We start from the raw sequence: 21,113 nt of genomic DNA on the forward strand, positions 1-21,113 counted from the left end.
TAGTTAGACATACCCTAAAGCCAAAAAGGTGATTTTTTTTTAAAGAAAATATGTGAAGACAAAATTATTTTAGACCATGATTTTTAAAAAAAAAAAGGAACCTACAATTAAGCTCCTAACTCCACACTCAGACACTTAAATAAGTGACTTGATATTACAAAGGGCTGAGTACTAAACAGGTTTCACTGAGCATTTTTTAAAATCAAGCCACCTCTTTATGCATCTGAATATGGCTAAATAAGCCTAACCTTGGGTACCTATTTTTGAAAAGTTTGGCCTTAGTACGCGGGCAGGATAGCGTTCTCTACAGATGAAGAAGCAAAAGGGTGACTGTGGTAGGAAAGGGAGTGAATCAGGACACAACTTTAGGATAGCTTTTTCTAACAGACATGCTCTAGGAATTATTTTGGGGAAGTTCTATGGCCTGTGTTATATGGGAGGTCAGACTAGATGACCATAATGGTCCCTTTTTGCCTAAGAATCTATGTAAATAGGACAGGAACAGAGCCAGGCAAAACCTAGTCACCACAGGAGACCTAGGAGGAGATGTGGTCAAAGGGATCTGGTTTAACAGATTTAGCAATCAAAGAAGATGGGTAGATTTATGGAGTGCAAAATCTTACGAGACTGACAACAGAGCCATAAATAATGAGATATGAGGTAAGAAAGGGCTTAGGAAGATGGGCTACAGGAACCAAGGTTGTGTGTGAGAGGGATTTGGTAGAGATGGGATATTAAAGTACTGCAGGAGCAACACTATAGTTAAGGTTGCATCATGTTGCATCAGTTCGAAGGCTGACTTTTCTAAATCCTCTAAAATCAACATGCTTAAGCAATGTCTCCACTACAAAATTTGTCGATCTAACTTACATCAGCATACAACCTCCACAGTTATTAAATGGCTTGTGTGTATGCACACTTAGCTTCTTGTGTTGGCAGTGCGCCTTCTCCCAGGAGCGCTTGAATAGATTGTATTGTCAGTGTTGGGCATTGAGGGACAGCTCCTGAAAGCCAGTAACAGTCAATGTCAACTGCGTCAACCTAATTACATCAAATGTGACTCTATGCCATTCAGGGAGGGGCTGTTACTAAACTGGCATACAGGGGCACTTACGTCAGCGGGAGCCAAATTTAAGTGAAGACACTTCCACAACTAGGTCAATGCAAGGCAGCTTATGTCGACCTAATTGAGCAGTGTAGACCAGGCCTGAGTTAGATTTCTTTGAAATTTAGTGTGCATCAGGAGGCTACAGGCTAGGATTCATGACCCAAATTTGGACTCATTTGGGCTTGGGATTCTAGTGATCTATCCCTTGGGGGAAAAGGGCATTTTTAAACTGTGTAGGTGGGTTTTCTTTTTGTTCAGAGCAAGAGATCAAACTATTGATGTGATGCAGATTAAAGTGGTCTTAATCTGTTGAGTTTGACCCAACGTAGTTCATGACATCCACTAAATCTTTGGTGTACTCAAACTGAGAACAGTACTTAAGAAAGTGTACCTTTTTAAAGCGCACCCGTGCCAATACAGAAAAATGCCTAGAGGGTTCCCATTCCCACCATTTTATACAATTTAAACTCAACTCTTGGAAGTGATCTAAAATCCAAATGGTTACTCAGGTTGGTTTGACATTTGGTGAGCCCCATGGGGACATGGGGTAGTGTTAGTAGTCCAAATTTGGGATCATATGACCAAGGGGATCATGAGTTACAGGCTCAAAAAAAACCCTGTTTCCTTCTGCTGCCTTGTACTATTAGGCTTTGTCTACACTGGAACCTGAATGACAAAAACAAAAAACACACCCCGAATGACAAAAGTTTTGCTAATGAAAAGCACTTTGTTGGCAGGAGAGCTCACCTCCGAGCGATGTAATTATACCGATATGGGTCTGTAATTATACCAATATGTGACGCCAATTTTTAAAAAGGGTTCTAGAGGTGATCCCGGCCTGTAAGCCTGACTTCAGTACTGGGCAAACTGGTTGAAACTATAATATGTCAGACATATAGATGAACATAATTTGTTAAGGGAGAGTCAACATGGTTTTAGTAAAGGGAAATCATGCCTCACCAATCTACTAGAATTCTTTGAGGGGGTCAACAAGCACGTGGACCAAGGGGATCCAGTGGATATAGTATACTTAGATTTTCAGAAAGCCTCACCAAAGGCTCAGACGCAAAGTAAGCTGCCATGCGATAAGAGGGAAGGTGCTCTCATGAATTGGTAACTGGTTAGAAGATAGGAAACAAACAGTAGGTATAAATGGTCAGTTTTCAGAATGGAGAGAAGTAAATGGTGGTGGCCCTCAGGGATCTGTTCTGGGACCAGTCCTATTCAACATATTCATAAATGAGCTGGGAAAAGGGATAAACAGTGAGGTGGCAAAATTTGCAGATGATACAAAATTACTAAAGATAGTTAAGACTCAGGCAGACTGCGAAGAGCTACATAAGGATCTCAGAACTGGGTGACTGGGCAACAAAATGGCAGATGAAATTCAATGTGGATAAATGCAAAGTAATGCACATTGGAAAGCATAATCCCAACTATACATATAAAATGATGGGATCTAAATTAGCTGTTACCACTCAAGAAAGAGATCTTGGAGTCATTGTGGATAGTTCTCTGAAACATCCACTCAGTGTGCAGCGGCAGTCAAAAAAGCCAACAGAATGCTGAGAATAATTAAGAAAGGGATAGATAAAAGGACAGAAAATATCATGTTGCCTTTATCCATGGTATGCTCATGTCTTGAATACTGTGTGCAGACATGGTTGCCCCGTCTCAAAAAATATATATTGGAATTGGAAAAGGTTCAGAAAAGGGCAACAAAAATGATTAGCGGTATGGAACGGCTTCCGTATGAGGAGAGATTAATAAGGCTGGGACTTTTCAGCTTGGAAAAGAGATGGCTAAGGGGAGATATGATTAGGTCTATAAAATCATGACTGTAGAGAAAGTAGACAAGGAAGTGTTTACTACAGCTCATAACACAAGAACTAGGGGTCAGCAAATGAAATTAATAGGCAGCAAGTTTAAAACAAATAAAAAGAAGTATTTCTTCACACAACACACAGTCAACCTGTGGAACTCCTTGCCAGAGGATGTTGTGAAGGCCAAGACCATAACATGGTTCAAAAAAGAACTAGATAAATTCATGGAGGATAGGTCCATCAATTGCTAGCCAGGATGGGCAGGAATGGTGTCCCTAGCTTCTGTTTGCCAGAAGCTGGAAATGAGCGACAGGGGGTGGATCATCTAATGGTTACCTGTTCTGTTCATTCCCTCTGGGGCACCTGGCACTGGCCACTGTCGGAAGACAGGGTACTAGGCTAGATGGACCTTTGGTCTGACCAAGTAGGGCCATTCTTATGTTCTTATGTAATTTAGACCTGGTCTCAGGCTTAGGTTCCAAAAGACAATAGAAGCTGCTGTAATATGCAAGCTCTATAGGTCCTGAAGGACTAACCCAGGCCAAGCAGCTGGGAATCCCTTGCTTATGCTTCACCCCTCAGAATTCAAGCAGCATAGAGATAGAGTTCCTTCTTGTCAGGGATTTTTATTCCCTTCCCCCAGACCTCAAGATGATGTCCACCAGCATGTCTCCTCTTCCTAGGTGTCGGGGCAGGAGAGCAATCAACAAAGTCTTTGTTTCACAATGGCTCATTTCGTTTCAGTGAGCTTTCTTGGTGGGCAGGACCTAACCCCTTCTGTAGGAAGTCAGCATTTCTACATTATTAATCCTCCTTTCCTGTTTGATGATTTACACAATTACAGAGGATTATAATGCAAACACTTACTGTAACCTTATGTGACAAAGTTCCTCCTCTACCTTGGTGGGTCTTGCGCTTATTGGCGGATTTGCTCACCTTGGAGCTTCACAGCAGCCCTCAGTTTGGCCGTTTTCATGAACCCACAGTCAAGGTCAACTCCTCCTGTGTCTGACCAGGAGTGGGGAGGAACCTGGGCTCGCACTGTACTCTGAGTTCCAGCCCAGGGCCCTGTGGAATGCTGCTGTTTAGAGTGCCTCCTGGAACAGCTGTGCGACAGCTACAACTCCCTGGGCAACTTCCCCTGGGCCTCCTCCCAACACTTTCTTTATCCTCACCATAGGACCTTCCTCCTACTGTCTAATAATGCTTGTACTCCTCAATCCTCCAACAGTGTGCGTTCTCTCTCCCAGCTCCTTACCCACACACCACAAACTGAAGTGAGCTCCTTTTTAAACCCAGATGCCCTGATTAGCCTGCCTTAATTGATTCTAGCAGCTTCTTGATTGGCTGCAGGTGTTCTAATCAGCCAGTCTGTCTTAATTGTCTCCAAAAGGTTCCTGATTGTTCTGGAACCTTCCCTGTTACCTTACCCAGGGAAAAGGGACCTACTTAACTTGGGGCTAATATATCTGCCTTCTATTATTCTTCTGTGGCCATCTGGCCCGACCCTGTCGCACTTATTATATGGGGTATGATGTTATAAGATTAATACATGGAGCATCCTACAAGCATTTCACAAAGTCTAAATGCTAAACACATTCATTTAAACTGAACACCTATTTTAACACACAGGCAAGCCAGACTGGTTTCCAGCTGTGCATCTGTCAGTGCTCAATGAGGCCTGGGGTCCTTGATGTGAGCTGGCATCTTGACGTGGTCCGCCTGTATCACAAGGCGAGAGGGCTTATGTGGATGGGTGGTAGGGGAGGGGAGATAGGTTGCGGGGTTAGGTGAGAGAGGTTTGGGTGTTAAGGGAAGTGGATGGGTGGGACAATGGGAAGGGGGGCTGCAGGAGAATAAAGGCCGAGCACCTGTCAGCCCTGCATTCTCCCCTCCCATTTGTGGGTCCTTGGGGGGGAGAAGGGTTCTGAGCCCCTCTCACTGCCCCTTGTGTTTATGCCAGGATCTGGTGGGCCAATGCCCAGCTACAGGAATTGGATCCCCACTCCCCATTTCCCTCTTTTCTGGGGGAGTTTGCCCTGTTGGGAGGGTTTGAGGCTCCCTCCCTGCACTCCATATGAGCCAGGATCTGGGGAAGACCTGCCTGTTTGGGTGGGGAGCTGCAAATGGGTATATGTCAGGGGTGGCCAAACTTACTGGCCCCCGGGCTGCATATGACAATCTTCAGAAGTTCGAGAGCCAGGGCGCACCTGCTGAGAGCCAGTGCTTGGTATTTCAACACAACTCCTGTTGAAGCCTCAAGCCCCGGCAGGTGTGCTCTGTAACCCTAACCCGAGACCCCCCCATTGCCGCTGGACAGAAGCCCCTACCTTATCACCCCACTGCAAGGCAGAGGTCCTGAGCTCATTCCCGCCCCCGCCCCCATCTGGTAGGTGGAGAATGCGGGGAACCTGGGGGGCTTGTGAGCTACACTTTAATGGTAAAAGAGCCACATGTGGCTCGCATGCCACAGTTTGGCCATCCCTGGTATATGTCATGCATATCACAGGCTCTGAAGCATTCAGAATGGGGATGGGAACACACCCTGAGATGAACGGCATGGGCAACTTTTATTTCTTCCTTTTCCTCCTTTAATAGTGTTAGATGGAATCCTGTGGGTGAGAGGAAGTGGGTGGTAAAAGGAGGTGGAACGCTTGAACATTTCAGCAACTGTGTGGCATTGAAGAAAGACTGCAGAGTTAGGTTGCATGGGCAATCTTGACTGTGTATTTCCTGGTTTTCAGAAGTTTGAGTTTTGCTCGACTCAAAGTTCTGTACGGGGACAACATACCACCAAGCAACCTTAATTCGGCATTAATGTAGTTTTTCTGCCATTGAATATATTTTGGGAGGCTTTTGTGGGTGAATCCTCACCTTTTTGACCCTATGTATCATTCCTGATATCTACTTGACTAAATAAATGTGGAAGCTTAAAATATAACTTTTGATCTTAAATGGTTCCAGTCTGAATACAAATAATTCTATCACATTTAATATCTTTTTTTTTAGAAGTTTTCCAAAACAAACATGGGTTTGCAGGATTTTCACTGTATTATTGTCTGTATCATTTGCCATTTACAGTTATCTGAATTGAGAAAGTGTGGGGGCTATATTTGCTTTCAGACCACTTGGCCCATGCTTATCTCTGAGCTCAACTGAAATATAACACAGCTGTTGCTTTTGTATCTCAACACAGTAGGATTCTAATGATGACAAGCTGAACAACAATTCAGGGTGTTTAGACACTGATAGTAACTAAGTAGCACAACAATTAAATGTGAAAGTAGTGTTATTTAACTTGTGATACCAAAGGCACACAGCGTCATTTTAATTCCCGAAAGGAGCAGAGGTGTGAAATTGCCTTTGAGAATATGTGTGTTCAACCCACTTACCTATGATGGCTCCTCACTGCAGTCTTTATTAAGACTAGTTTTGTGTTGATTTTGTGTGCTAGAAAGGTTTGCTTCAGGAGAATGTAATAGACCATAGTCTGGTTCCTTTGGAGATGTCAAATACCTACTTTATTATAGCCAGTAAGTGACAGTCAATTTAAATCAGAATTTATTGAGAACATTAAGAGTTGGAAGGACTTGGGCTAATCACTGTAATGTCCCCAACAAATGGTAAATGAAAGCATAAGGAAATTGAGTTAACACAAGTTAAAAGTTCACATACTTACTGAATTATATTAGAAGACCTACAACTTAATTAAATTATCTAAAACCACTCATTTCAGTTCTGTTATAGCAGTGTATACATATGATAGCTTTCTGTCAGATGCCTAGTAGGTGATGGGTTTGGCTTGGGTCAGATACAGAGAACACCAGTGAACCAGAACAAAGGAGATTTTAATCTATTAATGTGCATCATTCTGAATATTTTTATTTAATATTAAGCAGAGATTTGTGTGGGCACTTGTTTAGCTCTTTTACATTTGTCCTCTTGAGATCCAAAGTTCAACATTGTCACAGCATAAATATGTGGATAAGATGGTCTAACCAGTATGTGCCTATGTCTCTCTCGTCTGTGCTATCATTTGCTTTCTTCTATTGCTTTAGAGGATCTTGAGGCTTATGGAATGGCACGAGATGGTAAAGTAACAAACAGCATCTCTATTTCAGTATTTGTTGAGGTGCTTTAAAATAAGGTCTATTGCTGACTTAAATTCACTTACTGTAATTCAAGATCCTTTTATAGGTCTGTAATCTGTAGTAGCCTATACCATTTATAATTATGCTTTTTGAATTTCCATGTCACCTCAGTGGAATAACCTTTCGATTATTTTCCTCCTGAATTTAAATTAAAAGGATATATATATATTTCACTAGTTTAATTTGCAGACTTCTCATATAGCACGAAACACAGCTCAATACGATTCTTTATTTAAAATGCCTTAGCTAGATAAGCTTGAAAGAAACGTATTGTTTCGTCTTGTACGTCAGTAATGCGAGCTTTGAAGACAGTGGGCCAGATCCACAGCTGGTTTAAATCAGAATAGTTCTACTGACCTTCGTGGAGCTGTGCCTATTTACTCAGCTGAGGATCTGGCCCAGTGGGTCAAATGTCAGCACATATACCACCATGGAATACAATGGGGTTTTCAATTTTGGTACCGTATGGGGATATAAGAAAAAAAAATACAATTCAAGGCAGTGTGCTAGAGAAATCTTATGTTAGAAACAGTTTTATAATACAGAGATTTCAGTAATGCAATACATGTAACTTTTTGGTTTTATATAGTTACTAGCTTAACTTGGTTGAAACTAATAAAAGCATACAGTATAACCAGATTATAATTTGGCTAACCACAAAATTACATTTGAATGCCTTCTTCCTAAGAAAACTCAGAGTAAGCACCACAGCAGAATCATGCCCTTTCATTTAACAGTACAAAGTATAAAGGAAGTTATTGCTGAGAACAGAAGAAAGTGACCATTTTTTCAGCTCTAAAAAACAATTTTGTGTGTGTGTGTCTGTAATAAAATAGCAGGGCAACATTTTGGCCGTGCTCAAAATTGGATGTGTTCCATGTGAAGTTTTATCTTAAGAATGCATTCTTCTGCCTGACCCTTGCTTAGAAAAATAGACATGTTTCAGAAAGAAATATGGCCACCCTCAAACTTCTAGTTGCTTGCTGTAAAAAAATAAAAAAATAAAAAATAAAGCCTCTTCTTCACTGTCCTTAGAGAATTAATTCTCATATGAAATGAAAGGTCCTGTCTAATCCTATTTCACGGTGACTTTGAGTGCTTGACTGTACCAAAAAGAAAGGGCGTTACTTGATTGTTCATTGTTGACATCACTTTACACCAGAAAGTAGCAATTGTTTTAATAATCGGTGTAACAAAATCTGTTCTGTCTCAAGATTAGATTCTAGAGACAGTGTTCATTGGCTGGGTTTATGTCAAATGGATTACGTGTCAAATTAGTAGCAGTCATTCTTAACTTTCATCTCTGAAGATGGGTATAACACTAATGCTAACTGGTAGAGAAAAATATATTTTATGAAAAAGTTTACAAATTGTAGATTTAGTAATATTTTTCCATTTAATTCTATTAGTCTAAGATTCCATTTAAGGTCATGCCCAGAATGAAATAAATTTGGCATATATATTTACTAAATAAGAAAAGTTTCCGAGCATATCAAAGAACTAGAAGATTTTGTTTGATTCCTTGTGTACACTGAATACTCTATGCAAGTAAAATTCTTTCACATATGTGGATAGTTTGAAAGCAGTTTCTTTGAATCTATACAATATATGTATAGATTTAGTCATTAATATAGAAAAGCCTTCATATAAAATCATGAGACATTTGTGCATATCTTTCTTCTTAATACAGATAAAATCTCATAAATTCCTCGATCAAAACTGAGTGGAAGATAAGTCTCTGGAAGCACAAAACAGCTCAAAAAGCCCATGACAGCCTTGCAGTTACCCAGTTTTTAATCTGAATACTAGTGATTGCCATCAATGGAGGAGGAGGAAGAAGAGGAGGGATTTGTATATTATGGTTGGCTCTGAAATGCTTTCTGAAATTCCAGCATCTGTACTAGCCAGTCTAATTCCTCTAAATTTAGCCATAACCTGCTTAACCAAAGATGGTGGTCACCACACATTCTAAGGCCGTTATTCACCTCTGTATTACTCAAGTTTTATGCTGGTGAAATTCCACTGAAATTAATGGAGTTATACTGGAGTAAAATAGAAATAATGAAGTGAAGAATCAGGCACTAAAACAGTCGTGACCTTGTACAATTGTCATGCTAAAATAATTCCTGCCCCTGAAAATATTTTGAAAAAATATTTTTAGGTGCCCTCCTTCTAGTGAGATTTAGCAGGGTCTTTTGACTTCCCTGCAGTAGGTCCAGAAAAGGTCCAAATAGTTTTCATTCATCCCACCCGCAGCCACTCTCTATCCCATAAATCACTGATCTTTAGCCATGTTTTTAGCCGTGTTACGCAATTACCTTTGCTGCTATGAACACCACATAACGCAGAAAAATACTTTATAATATATAGCTTATATTAAAGCAATAGGAAATAGTATGTCAGATTTCTCATTAGTAAATTCTAATAATGGCTTACATAAAAATGAGACTATTAATATTTTTCTTAGATTCACATTTATACAAAAAGATTACAGTGTCTTTAAGTATCCTTACCATTGCTGTGTAGAAATTCATCATACTAAAATGATTTGGCATGCCTAAACTAGCTTGAGCAACATGAAATTTTAAAGATACTGCTGAATACCCATTCTTTAATTTTACTAAAATAATGAAACGCATACATTATTTTAGCTTACAAAACATGTAAATACTAATTCATATGAAGTATCAGTTTTCTACACATATATTGCATTGTTGTACATGGTATTAAAAACTATTCCTCTTTTTACATGTTTAAATTTTTATTTTTGTTTTGCAAAAGCAATTTTTAAAATTCTATTAAATCTCTACATTTTTATCATCAATTGGTTAAAGTATTATGACTTTTTCACCAATTTAGTCTTGTCAATATGAACATCAGTATTTTGAAAATATTTAAAATGAGAATAGAAATGCCTGTTATATATACTGACATAGTGAAAAAAAGTTAGTTTTTTTTAAAAAATAGTAAAGAAATAAGAAAATTATAACATTGGTGGGGCCCGATTTCATTAGGATAATAAAACCTGTTAGCAGCATTAGAGTAATATAAATATCGACAGGAAATTAAGCTCTATGCTTTAATACTCTATGCTAAGAGGTGAAAACATCCCATTGGCATGAATGAAGAACAAGTTGTAACAAAATAATGAATATATCTGCCATTTTCTACATTTATTTGATAGATTTTTTTTTCAAATCTAAATATTTTCTCTCTTCTTGTTGGTTCCCTTGGTTGAAAACTTGGTTGAGGAAAGTAGTGCCGTACCTGTAGGCTGACCAGATAACAAGTGTGAAAAATCGGGACGGGAGTAGGGGATAATAGGCACCTATATAAGCAAAAGCCCCAAATATCGGGACTGTCCCTATAAATCGGGACACCTGGTCACCCTAAGTACCTGTAAATCATCTAGACTCTATTTCATAGGTCAATTCCCCTTTGTACCCACCATTTAATTTCTGTTCTAAGAGAAAAACAGCTACATTATTTTAGGGGTCTGTTTTGCAAATTTTGTCAGATAGGATTTTGTTTTGTAAAACCAAAATCAGGGGTCGATTGCATGTAGGTGTCATTTTATATGAACCATCTGCATATTATTTGAACCATCTGCCTTGCATTCTTCCTATTTCTCCCACACTCCCAAAAAACCCACAAAAAACCGTTGTCTAAGTGCAACACATAGACTTTCATGTTCTGTTTAACCTGTCGCTCAGATAAAGGAGACAATATCAGCGTCTGTACTCTACCAAAATTAACATTTTAGGAGGAGATTTTCAACGGGCATTTAAGCACCTAGCTTCCACTTACTTTCAGTGGGAATTAGGTGCCTAACTGCAAGTTGTGCCTTGGAGAAAATCTCCTCGTTAATGTACAGATTGTTTAGCCAACTACATATTCAGTGGCTGAGCTGTAATGACAGTGCTGCAGAGAGATGCACTAATGCAAATATTGCCCCAATTTCCAAACATAAGGGCCCAATCCTGAGGTCCTTATTCATATGACCAGTCCTGATTGACACAAGTACAGTAGATCCACTGATTTTTAAAGGGACTGCTTGTGAGTGAGGATTGCTCATGCAAGTAAGAGTTTACAGAACTCAGTTCTAACTTCCTGATTTGGCAGTGCTTTTGTAACTAAACTCAAACTGAGAGCAATGGGAGTTTTACTTGTTCAAAGACTGCAGGATAGAGCCCTGCATTTGTTTTCTTTGTTGGCTTATCATATGCCAATATTTGCTAAGATAAACTCATTCCTCACTTACAAATATTAGGCATTATTATGATATACATAGTCTGACCACTTACTATGACCTGATAGTATTGAAGCAAAATTCCTCTTTATCGTGTAGTATTGTAGTAAATTATTTTAAATATTATATTATACAATATATTTGAGCTTTAAAAAATATGAATACACATGCCTATTAAGCTTTGGAGCTCTTTGTCCTATAATAAATTCTTAGCTTGTACTGTACCAATATGCTATGGCTGAAAATAATATTAATATTAATGAAGGATCGAAGTCTGAGATTTAGTGACTTTCAATCCCCCCCACTTCATGCTAAATCCATTAGTATAGATGGATCAGCATTAATAAACAAGGAGGACAAAATAGCACTCAATGCAGGGACAGTTTTATATGACCTTTGGTACACTGTGCCTATATTTGTGGTGTTTGAAGTTGACCTATACACAGATGTTAATTCAAATGTAACCATAGAGAAATATTTTCTGTGCTTCATATGCAATGTCTCTGTTTCAAATTGCTGAGCTTTGGGGGAGAGAGTAGAGAGGGGGCTATAAATGTATCTCTTTGTTAGAGCTGTGTCAAGCTTTTCTGTTTATATACCATTATACTGATTACTAAAGTGTTTCTTCCAGGGGTCCCAAGTGTAAATCTATATAAAATTAGTTGTCAGTGTCATTAGGGAAAAGATACAGTTTATTGCTTTGTATTAAAAATTAGTACTTTTAATATGCTGTGGTATTCATAAAGGCAGTATTGACTCAGGGTCCAACTTGTTCCTGGGCAACCACCAGAAGAATTATTTTTAATTATTAAGGGTTGATATAGTCCCAATAGACTTCAGCGTCTAAAGAATTATTCATCACATGATCAGGTTTATACTTTGAGACTCCTAAAAACTGCTTAGAGATTAAAAACTCTAAACTCTTGATGCATACAGATCTGCTGACACCGTGCTGTTTTCTTGAGTTTTGGTAGGTACAAAACTTTAGGTACACTTTTCAGTTTTACTATTTAAAAAATAGGTACAGCATAACACAATTACTCTACTGTATGCCTTTGTGCTCGTATTAGGTAAATACAGTTGTTTACCAAGTAGCAGCTGATGGTTCTACAGTGGGTGCAGCTTCCAGCCCTGCCTATTTGTAAAATCTAGCTGCCAATTCATGGCCAGACACTAGTGAAGAGGTGAGCAATTAGAAATGTCCCAGACTCAATGGGACAAATATGCAAGCCTGGGTGACTGCATTGGAGCTGAAAAATATGTGCATTGCTTGCTTGTAAAATAATGTACATAAAATATTGTGTTGCTGTAATGTTAGCACTTGTATAGTACTTGTCACTTTCATGCCTGTAAGAGAGGTAAGTGAAAATGTTTTCCTTTTTACTGATGGGGAAACTGAGGGAGCAAGTTTAAAGTGACTTGTCCAAAGCTACAGAGGGGGTATTGTAAAGGTCAGAATTGAGTTGAGAAAGTTCTATTCATTCTGCATTCATAAGGCAAGACCTCACCCCTCTCCTAAGTGCCTATTTGCATGTTCAACTACTAGTGGCTGTTTAAAATGCATACATTTCCATTTATGCTCTGAGTGTGGGGTTTTCATATGCAAGCTGCACACAAATTTTGTTTTTGTGGCTTCCAAAAGGCACCTGCATATAACTCAATTTGTCTGCAACCTGCATATTACATAAGGTGGGTTTCAGATAGGATCTCCACAGGCTGTTCAAGTCTGTGTTCCACAAGAGTCCCCACGTTTCTAAGAATGGCTGATTCAGGCCTTGGGCTGTGATTTTTTTGACTTGCTTCAGACCTGAAAAAGTGACCCGTGGGTTTTTGACTGAAAGCAGCAACCTGTCTCCCCAGGATTAACATTTTTGGTTAATATGAGTTAAATTGATCCTTGAACCATTCCAGGGCATTCTCTCGTTTTGGGTGCTGCATGAAGGAGCCAATTCTGCTTTTTTTTGTTTGTTTGTTTTTTTTGTCAGGTGTTCTGTTTGCCAACTAGTGACCAGATACTAAAGGAGATTTAGCCAATTAATGGAGACTTCCATCTGGAGATTCAATTCCTGCACTTTACAGTATCTTAGTGCTCCAGAGGGAACCACTCTATCACAGGAGCCAAAAGAACTCCTTCCCCTGGGCTGAGCCAGCAGGAGCCGAGCTAAACTGGTTTCAACTGGAAATTTATTTTGCATCATTTGTAGTGATAAATCTGTTGGGAATGAATTCAGACACAGAATAAATTAATATAACTCCATTATCTTAAATGGAGTTACACTCACACGAACTAGATACTTTCCATTGCTCTTCTCATTTGTGCAAGTTTCCTCGCTATCTGAGAAGTAATGGGAAAACTCGTAATCTAGAAAATGTTTAGGCTTTTTATTGGAACCCACTATATTAAAATAAACAGAAACCCCTGATTTTTTTAGAGGGCATTCCTAACCCTAAACCACCTAAATTCTATCAACTCATGCCCACTGCCCCCCCGCCAAAAAAGAAACCGGAAAAGTTCCCAGTAGCTATTTAAACTGGATTCCTTTCTGTTTTTTCTATGCTCCTTTTTGAAAACATTCAACAAAAATCACAGACACCAAATTGTGTAATTACAGCCAAAGTAGCAACTTGCATTTATTCTTCCACACTCCATGATTCAGATGTCAGGCACATGAGTGCAAAGAGCCATTCCGTGTGCACAAAGTAACAGAATGTATGCAAGCCCTGAAGAGAGAAAATACTAGATGTTATTTTAAAAGATTCTGAGGCTTAGCTATTTTGGTAAAATATTGACAAAGGCGGAAAAAAGGGAAAAAATACTAGAAGACAAAGCACAAAAGCAGCAAAAATCAATTCTGATCTCTTGTCATTTATGTGATCATTATTTCTTCAGGTAGTTGAAAGATAAACCTCCCCACTTCACTGTATTTCTATGCCTAACACAGCTCTTCTGAGATGCCACAAGAAAAATTTAAAAATATAATTATTAACAAAAGAGCAGAGAACTGTTGCTATACGTGTTAATCAGTGAAAATAGAGCCCTTGACTCTTACTTTGAACTCCTATCTCCTCTTGAAGAAAGCCTCTGCCTTCCAGATAGTGACTGTTGCTCTCTCTTGCCTACAGCAATCCCTTCAACTGACAGTGGACCGTCAGTAACAGCTAGGGAGGGAAGCCCCTTTATTCAACTTTAGAAACACTACCCTCTTCTCCTGCAGTTAGTTCCTTGCTGTTAAGAACTCCATAAGCATTGTTTTACAATTAAGACAATAATTATATGAGCATACAATGGTAATTGACTAGATAGTGATCTTTATTAATAGCAAAGAGAACCTGATATCAGAATGGCCTCATCTAAACTAGTAGCCTGGAAAGATCATTAGGATTTATAACCTCTTTGCTCCCTGTCCAGTGCCCAGACCCCCCAAAATACACACCTTTTATGCTCCTTGAATTATTTTTTTCTGTTAGCAGATACTGCAGTATTATATCTTTCAGATGGAGAAAGTAAGTGACTTGTGTCTCAGAGCAGCAGTGCACCATGAATTACTTTAAATGGGAGGCTGTTGTCATAATAGTACAGCTGTCCCACCAAGATGAAGTATGTCACCCTAGCAACATGCTTAGCTTCCACTACCCTGAGATCCTTATTCATTCCTCAACCCAGTCCCCTACTGGCTGCTGTACACAGTCCACCGTGGCACCAGACCAGCTATGTCTCCGTTTATTTAAGTGAAATTCATGGCATTTCCCCTCATGTCTCAAAGAACTTTTTATTCCAGTGATAGATGAATTACTTCATACAAATATAAAATTTGCAATCTGATAAGGGAAACTAAAATAAGGACTTTAGTATATTGCTCTATAACAACAATATTTTCTGAATAACTAGTGAAGTCTAATAGGGACCTTCTTGGTTCACTAAGTGCTTTTAGCATTTTTCGCGTGATACTTGCTTGTTCAAGATGCTGCTTCAGTCTGTTTCACACTGTAAATATGGAACTTGTTTCAAAAGTGTTTCACAAGTTTCAGATATTTAAAACTGTCATTTTTAACAGTCTTTTAAAATGAAGTGTAATAAAAATTTGTTTTAAAAAAGTTGTTAAGTCAATATAGTTTACTTCTGATAAGATGGCAACCAAAAACTTAAAAGCAACATTCACATCAGGAAGGCAAGCAACAAAACTTTTCTTCAGGTAACATTTTTGGAATTGCTATTTGGATTTTACAACCACCTTCAAACATTACTTTGATATTTTAGTTTATTTAAAAATTTGAAGAAGTATTAATCATTCAGTAAAAAATCAGCCAAAAAAACAAACTGTCACACTTCCACATTGCTAACAACAAAATACAAATATGCACAAGTGCAAAAAATCCACTTGGGGAAGGTATAGGGTTCTGCTGTATAAATAAAATAAATCGATTTATTACTGAGTATGGAGCTGGGAATGGGAATACCAATCCTTCCTCACCATAAAATGCATATGAAAAAATGTTGCATTTTAACCGACTTAATTTTAAAATGTTATTGTATTGATTTTAAAATATATAATATAAAACAAGTGGCAAATTATTTAAATCAGCAGATTATAGCCCTTCACAAAACTACATAAAATGTGCGGGAGCAAGTGTATTCCTGTTCCTTTATTTAACTGTAGGCATTAGACATTACTTTAAACATATAAGTAAAATATTTTGACTGTCCATTTGCATTGTTATGGAGAGAATGGGAGTACAAAGGTAATTGCAAGGAAGAAATGTTCTATTAATCATATAGGGAAAATACACTGTAGTTTGCTAACCGAAATCAAGGGTAACTTTTTTCTAGACAACTATTGATTTTTTTATAAGTAAAAATTAAATCTGCAGATGAATAAAGGTCCTATTTAGATTAGTATCTTTGTATAGGAATGGGGGTCTTATTTCACATTGTATGCATATTGTTTTCTGATTGTGTAGAAAACATGGGCTCCGAGATTTTAAATCTGAGACGATAGGCTATAATTACTTTGAGTGGTTTGCCATAGACATAAAATTCCCTCTCACAGGCTTTAAAATGTAAACTATATAAATACTTTTTAGGTATTTTAAAAAACAAGGTTTTGTATTTATTTATTTTGTATTATTATTAATGTTGCAGTAATGCCTAAAGACCCCAAAGGAAAGCAGGGTCTCAGCTGTACTAGGTATTATAGAAACACACAGTGAGAGGTAATTCCTGCCTTCAAGAGACAAGACCAACAAAGCAAGCATTTGTATCCCCATTTTACAGATGAGGAACTGAGGCACAGAGAGATTAATTGATGTGCCAAGGTCACACAGGAAGTCTGGGACATCACCTGGTACTGAACCAAGATTTCCTGAGTCCTAGTATCTTAACCACAGGGCTATCCTTCTTTCTTAAAAGAAGAAAAGGACTGAGATGTGACGCCAAGTTCACCAGCATGGACTTAGGAGGCTAATGCCGATCTTTCAGGAAACTGTTGACAGAACTTCTAAAGGTGAACTGCAAGTGAGGCTCTTTGTTGCTCCTTTATTTTGTCTAAAGTTGGCTTCAGTATTTTTTTTCCAAAATGTTATTTATTGTTTTATACCTTAGAAATAGAAACGAGATATTGAGTTTTCAGTGGAGGGCTAGTGAAACTGGAGTGGGAAAAAGACATCACAACATACTACAACATTGGCCGCTGCTTTTCCCACCCTCATTTGATGTGGAAGGAACAGCTGAGTTAGAATTTGTTTAAAAATCCAAAGATTTTTGCTTTATTTTTGCTTTTTCTAAGAAAAATGTTTGTTTGTTTTTCCTATCATACCACGGGGATAAATGTAATAGAAGTAGGTCTAAATACATATAAACAGGTTTTAACTGGTTTGGTTTAACAAATTTAGAGATAAAAGAAAAGGAGTACTTGTGGCACCTTAGAGACTAACCAATTTATTTGAGCATGAGCTTTCGTGAGCTACAGCTCACTTCATCGGATGCATGCCCGTATGCTGTAGCTCACGAAAGCTCATGCTCAAATAAATTGGTTAGTCTCTAAGGTGCCACAAGTACTCCTTTTCTTTTTGCGAATACAGACTAACACGGCTGTTACTCTGAAATTTAGAGATGTTTACTTTGAAGTCTGTTGTGCCAAGTTCTGCCTGGCTTTGCCATGCAGTTCCTTTCTGAGTTTGGGCAAATTATTTTACTGTTCTATGCCTCAGTTTCCCCATCTGTAAAATGGGGTTAATAATTTCCTACTACAGAAGGGTTTTATAAAGTGGAATTCATTAATATCTATAAAGAACTTTGAGCTTCTTCTATTAAACTTGTGCTAAATATAGATAATAGCAGAAGTAGCAATTTATTTTTTTTAAATATAATACAATTGTTGCTGTTACTGACTTCACTATTCTCAGATGATAAGGCTTGTTGATAGTAGCCAAGATTTCAGTGGCAGATTTTAGTGGATATTTATTGATATTTTTTCTAAGCATATTTTGAAGATTTGCTTTTCTAAGAGTCAGTGTAACACATCTATAAATAGGATTGCAGACATATTTGAATGCATGGTGTATCAAAAAATATTCCTGGGTCTTTTATTTAATAAATGTAAACAAGGAAAGCCTTAGTTGTAACTAACACCCCCCCCCCTCACAATTTGGCTCCCAGTCTGCTCGCTAACACCCTTAAGTGGTATTCACAGAACAATCTTCTGTGCATTTTCAGTGTTGTAAAATATACAAACTACAGACCTGCCTAATATCCATTTGAAAAACAGAGTTGCTTCTGAGCTACTGGTTCAGCAACATTTTCTTTTAAGCACTGTGTACATTTATGTTGCTATATTAATAGCAATAACAAAAAGTGTCTGAAACCATTAACAGCCAAACAAACTTGTTCCCAAATGGAGACCTTCTACTGTATATCATGTTATGTGTCAAGTGAATTTTAAGGACTAATTATGGAACCCTGAAACTAGGTGTTTCTAATGTTTCTAATCTTACACATAGCACCCCAAATGACACCCTTGTATTTAAAACTTCGTAAGTGGGGCAGCCTTGACCTACTGTAAATATAAGACATTTTAAGCTTTAATATTTATAGGGGGATGTATGAAGCTAGCTTACATATTCATGCTTTAGAGAAAATAGTGCAAATATAAATGTGCAAAACTCATGATTTCTCACTCACATGCATACACAGAGTAGTACTTACAACTGATAAAGAGAGACTTAGTACTTCCCAAAAAGAATAATTACAAAATTATGTGAGGCAAGGGTTAATATCAAATACAAGGTGGAGTGTTTAATGGATACATTTAAAGGCAGATAAGAATATAGCATCCCGCATATACTTTCATAATTGTGCATTCCTCCAGAGATAATGGATATCATTATCAGCGGCGCCTGTCCTAGGAAACTTGGCAAGGTTATGATTGTTTGTTACAGCTTTGGTTATATTAACATACACATTAATATTTATAAATATTTGATGTCATGTTAATTTTTCATATAAGATGATTTATGTAATGTTGCTGAGCCCTGTTAGAGGGCATTTTCAGTATGCTTCAAAAGGAAACTGAATTGATGCATGTTCTGTAAGAAGACTTTCCTGTATATTACAGTACTCACAATGCATCGTTGTGGGGGAAAGTGATTTAAAACTAAATTATCTGAATTGTGGATATACTCCATTAACATCTTAAATAAAACATAAAGAAAAGGCCACACTTAACTATTTATTTCATCTTATTAAAAAGCAGACCGATTATTGCCAAATAGGACAGAATTTACTGAAATTCCCTTCCAAATAATAGACTTTTTATCTTAGTATTCTCGGTTTTGATCTATGTCCCAAGCCTTTTTTTCCCCTTATCTTGGGTGCAGTACAGTAAATTGTTATAAGTGAATAATTCCATCTATTATATCAAAGTTGGGTAAAAGGAGTGCATCACCTATCTGATAAATTGTTTGAAATAAATTAATTCTATGTTTATCTTTTCATAAGGAAAATAAATAGCTTAATAGAAATCCAAGCAAACATTAAGCAGAGAGTTCAGCTGTATATTTAACAGTAAACATGACACTGAAGTAATGTGAGGGATTACAAGGTTGTAAATTACTAATACTATACAATTTTACTATTTCACGCTAATGACTGGGGGAACCATAGCAAATGATTGAATTCTATGAATGAGTGAGTATGCAAACAAACAATAATGCAAACATGCTGCATCATAAAATGTACTCTGTTCATTTGATAATTGTAGTTTAGTTTTAATTATTCATAATACTTCATAGTTGCGTGTAAATGTCTTGCAGTATAGTTCGTAAATATAATGAAGTCTTAGTAATGTGGCACCTCAGTATAGTATACTGCTACTATATTTTTGCTCTAAGTGGGGCAAAACCACTGTTGTGCGTGCAAAACATGGGGTCTGTGGAATAGCAAGGTGTGAGTTTAAAAGAGTCTAGTCTGATCATATGACATAACGTATTTGTTCATCCTTGTATGCAAACCCACATTATTAATAAATTCATATAGGTTTTTTACACTTGGGTTATGAAACAAAAGCATTAGGGTTTCTTTCTTTTTTCTTTCCTTTTTTTTGGGGGGTGGGGTATTGGACTTCTTTTTTACTTTTAAAAATGTTTTTCTATAAATGTGTTAAGTTTGATATGATTGTCTACAATGTATGTTGTTAATGGTTAAGCTCTTGTATATATATCTTCTGTGCAGCCATTTAAAAATATACATTCGTCAGCATTACCCATTAGTGTCCTTTTGAGTTTGCAGTATTATAAAAATAATCATAAATTAATAATAGTCATTTATATAGTGCCATAAATGTACCTGAATGAAATGCATCAACCAATCTGATCAGCAGCAAGTTCAGTTTATGATAAACTATAAGCTTCTATTCCTGTTCTCTTTCTAGAGAGAGCAGTTACCCGCTGCCCTTTGCATAGTGATTAGAAAGTCATCTCCTTGCGTTTTGGTCTATGACCACCAAACGGTGTAGCAGAAGTGGGAAAAGATGATTGATCTGGTGGTGAAGGTGTGATATTGGGAGTCAGGAGATATGGGTTCAGCTTCTGGCTCTGCCACAGACTTCCTGTATGATATTTGGATTGTTACGTAATGTGTAATCTCCACATGTTTGGGGGAGGTGCAGGTGGACCAAGAGGTGTCAGGACCAGGAGCAAACTGCTTAACTTTAATAGGCGAGGTATGTTAAGGGATTAGTAAGAACATGTCTCTTGGGAGATGAATAGGGACTAGGGCCTCTTCACAGTTGTGCCACGCTTTTTCAGGTACAATGAGATCTACTGTTTCCCGGTCTTCCCCAGGGTTTTTCCACAGGAGAATGTGATATGGCCCTCAGTGCCTATTACCAAATCATTTTGGAATCAAGTTATAAATATCAGAAGAAAATTAACAAAGGCAAAATAAACAGATATTTAAAGAAATCATATACATTGCAAATCCTGAACTTACAAATACTGAACGTGAGAGGTGAACTGCCTTATACAGAAATAATTTCTTCTAAAGTTTGATCCAACTTGCATTAATACATAAAACACTAATTTTCTTTTTTAGTTAGAAAATTGGGTTTGTTAGAGACTGTACTGGTGGACTAGACTGTTGTCTTCTGATAACAGATAAATGTCAGCTATGATCCAGGTTGATTAATTTAGAACTAACACCAGCTTTTGATATTGTTGATCACAAGTAGTTGTTGACTCTATTATGGCCTCTAGCAACAGTAAATACCAGTGGTTTTCAATCTGTGGTC

General features: G+C 37.7%; 1 protein-coding gene across 31 annotated transcripts in view; it reads left to right on the plus strand.

Annotated features, from left to right (window-relative positions):
* The window catches only part of TENM3 (teneurin transmembrane protein 3), a 2,195,833-nt gene that overhangs the window by 1,531,992 nt on the left and 642,728 nt on the right, over positions 1-21,113 (plus strand). The window lies entirely within an intron of this gene.

Source organism: Lepidochelys kempii, chromosome 4 (assembly GCF_965140265.1).
Source record: "Lepidochelys kempii isolate rLepKem1 chromosome 4, rLepKem1.hap2, whole genome shotgun sequence".
In the NCBI taxonomy this organism is placed as follows: domain Eukaryota; kingdom Metazoa; phylum Chordata; order Testudines; family Cheloniidae; genus Lepidochelys; species Lepidochelys kempii.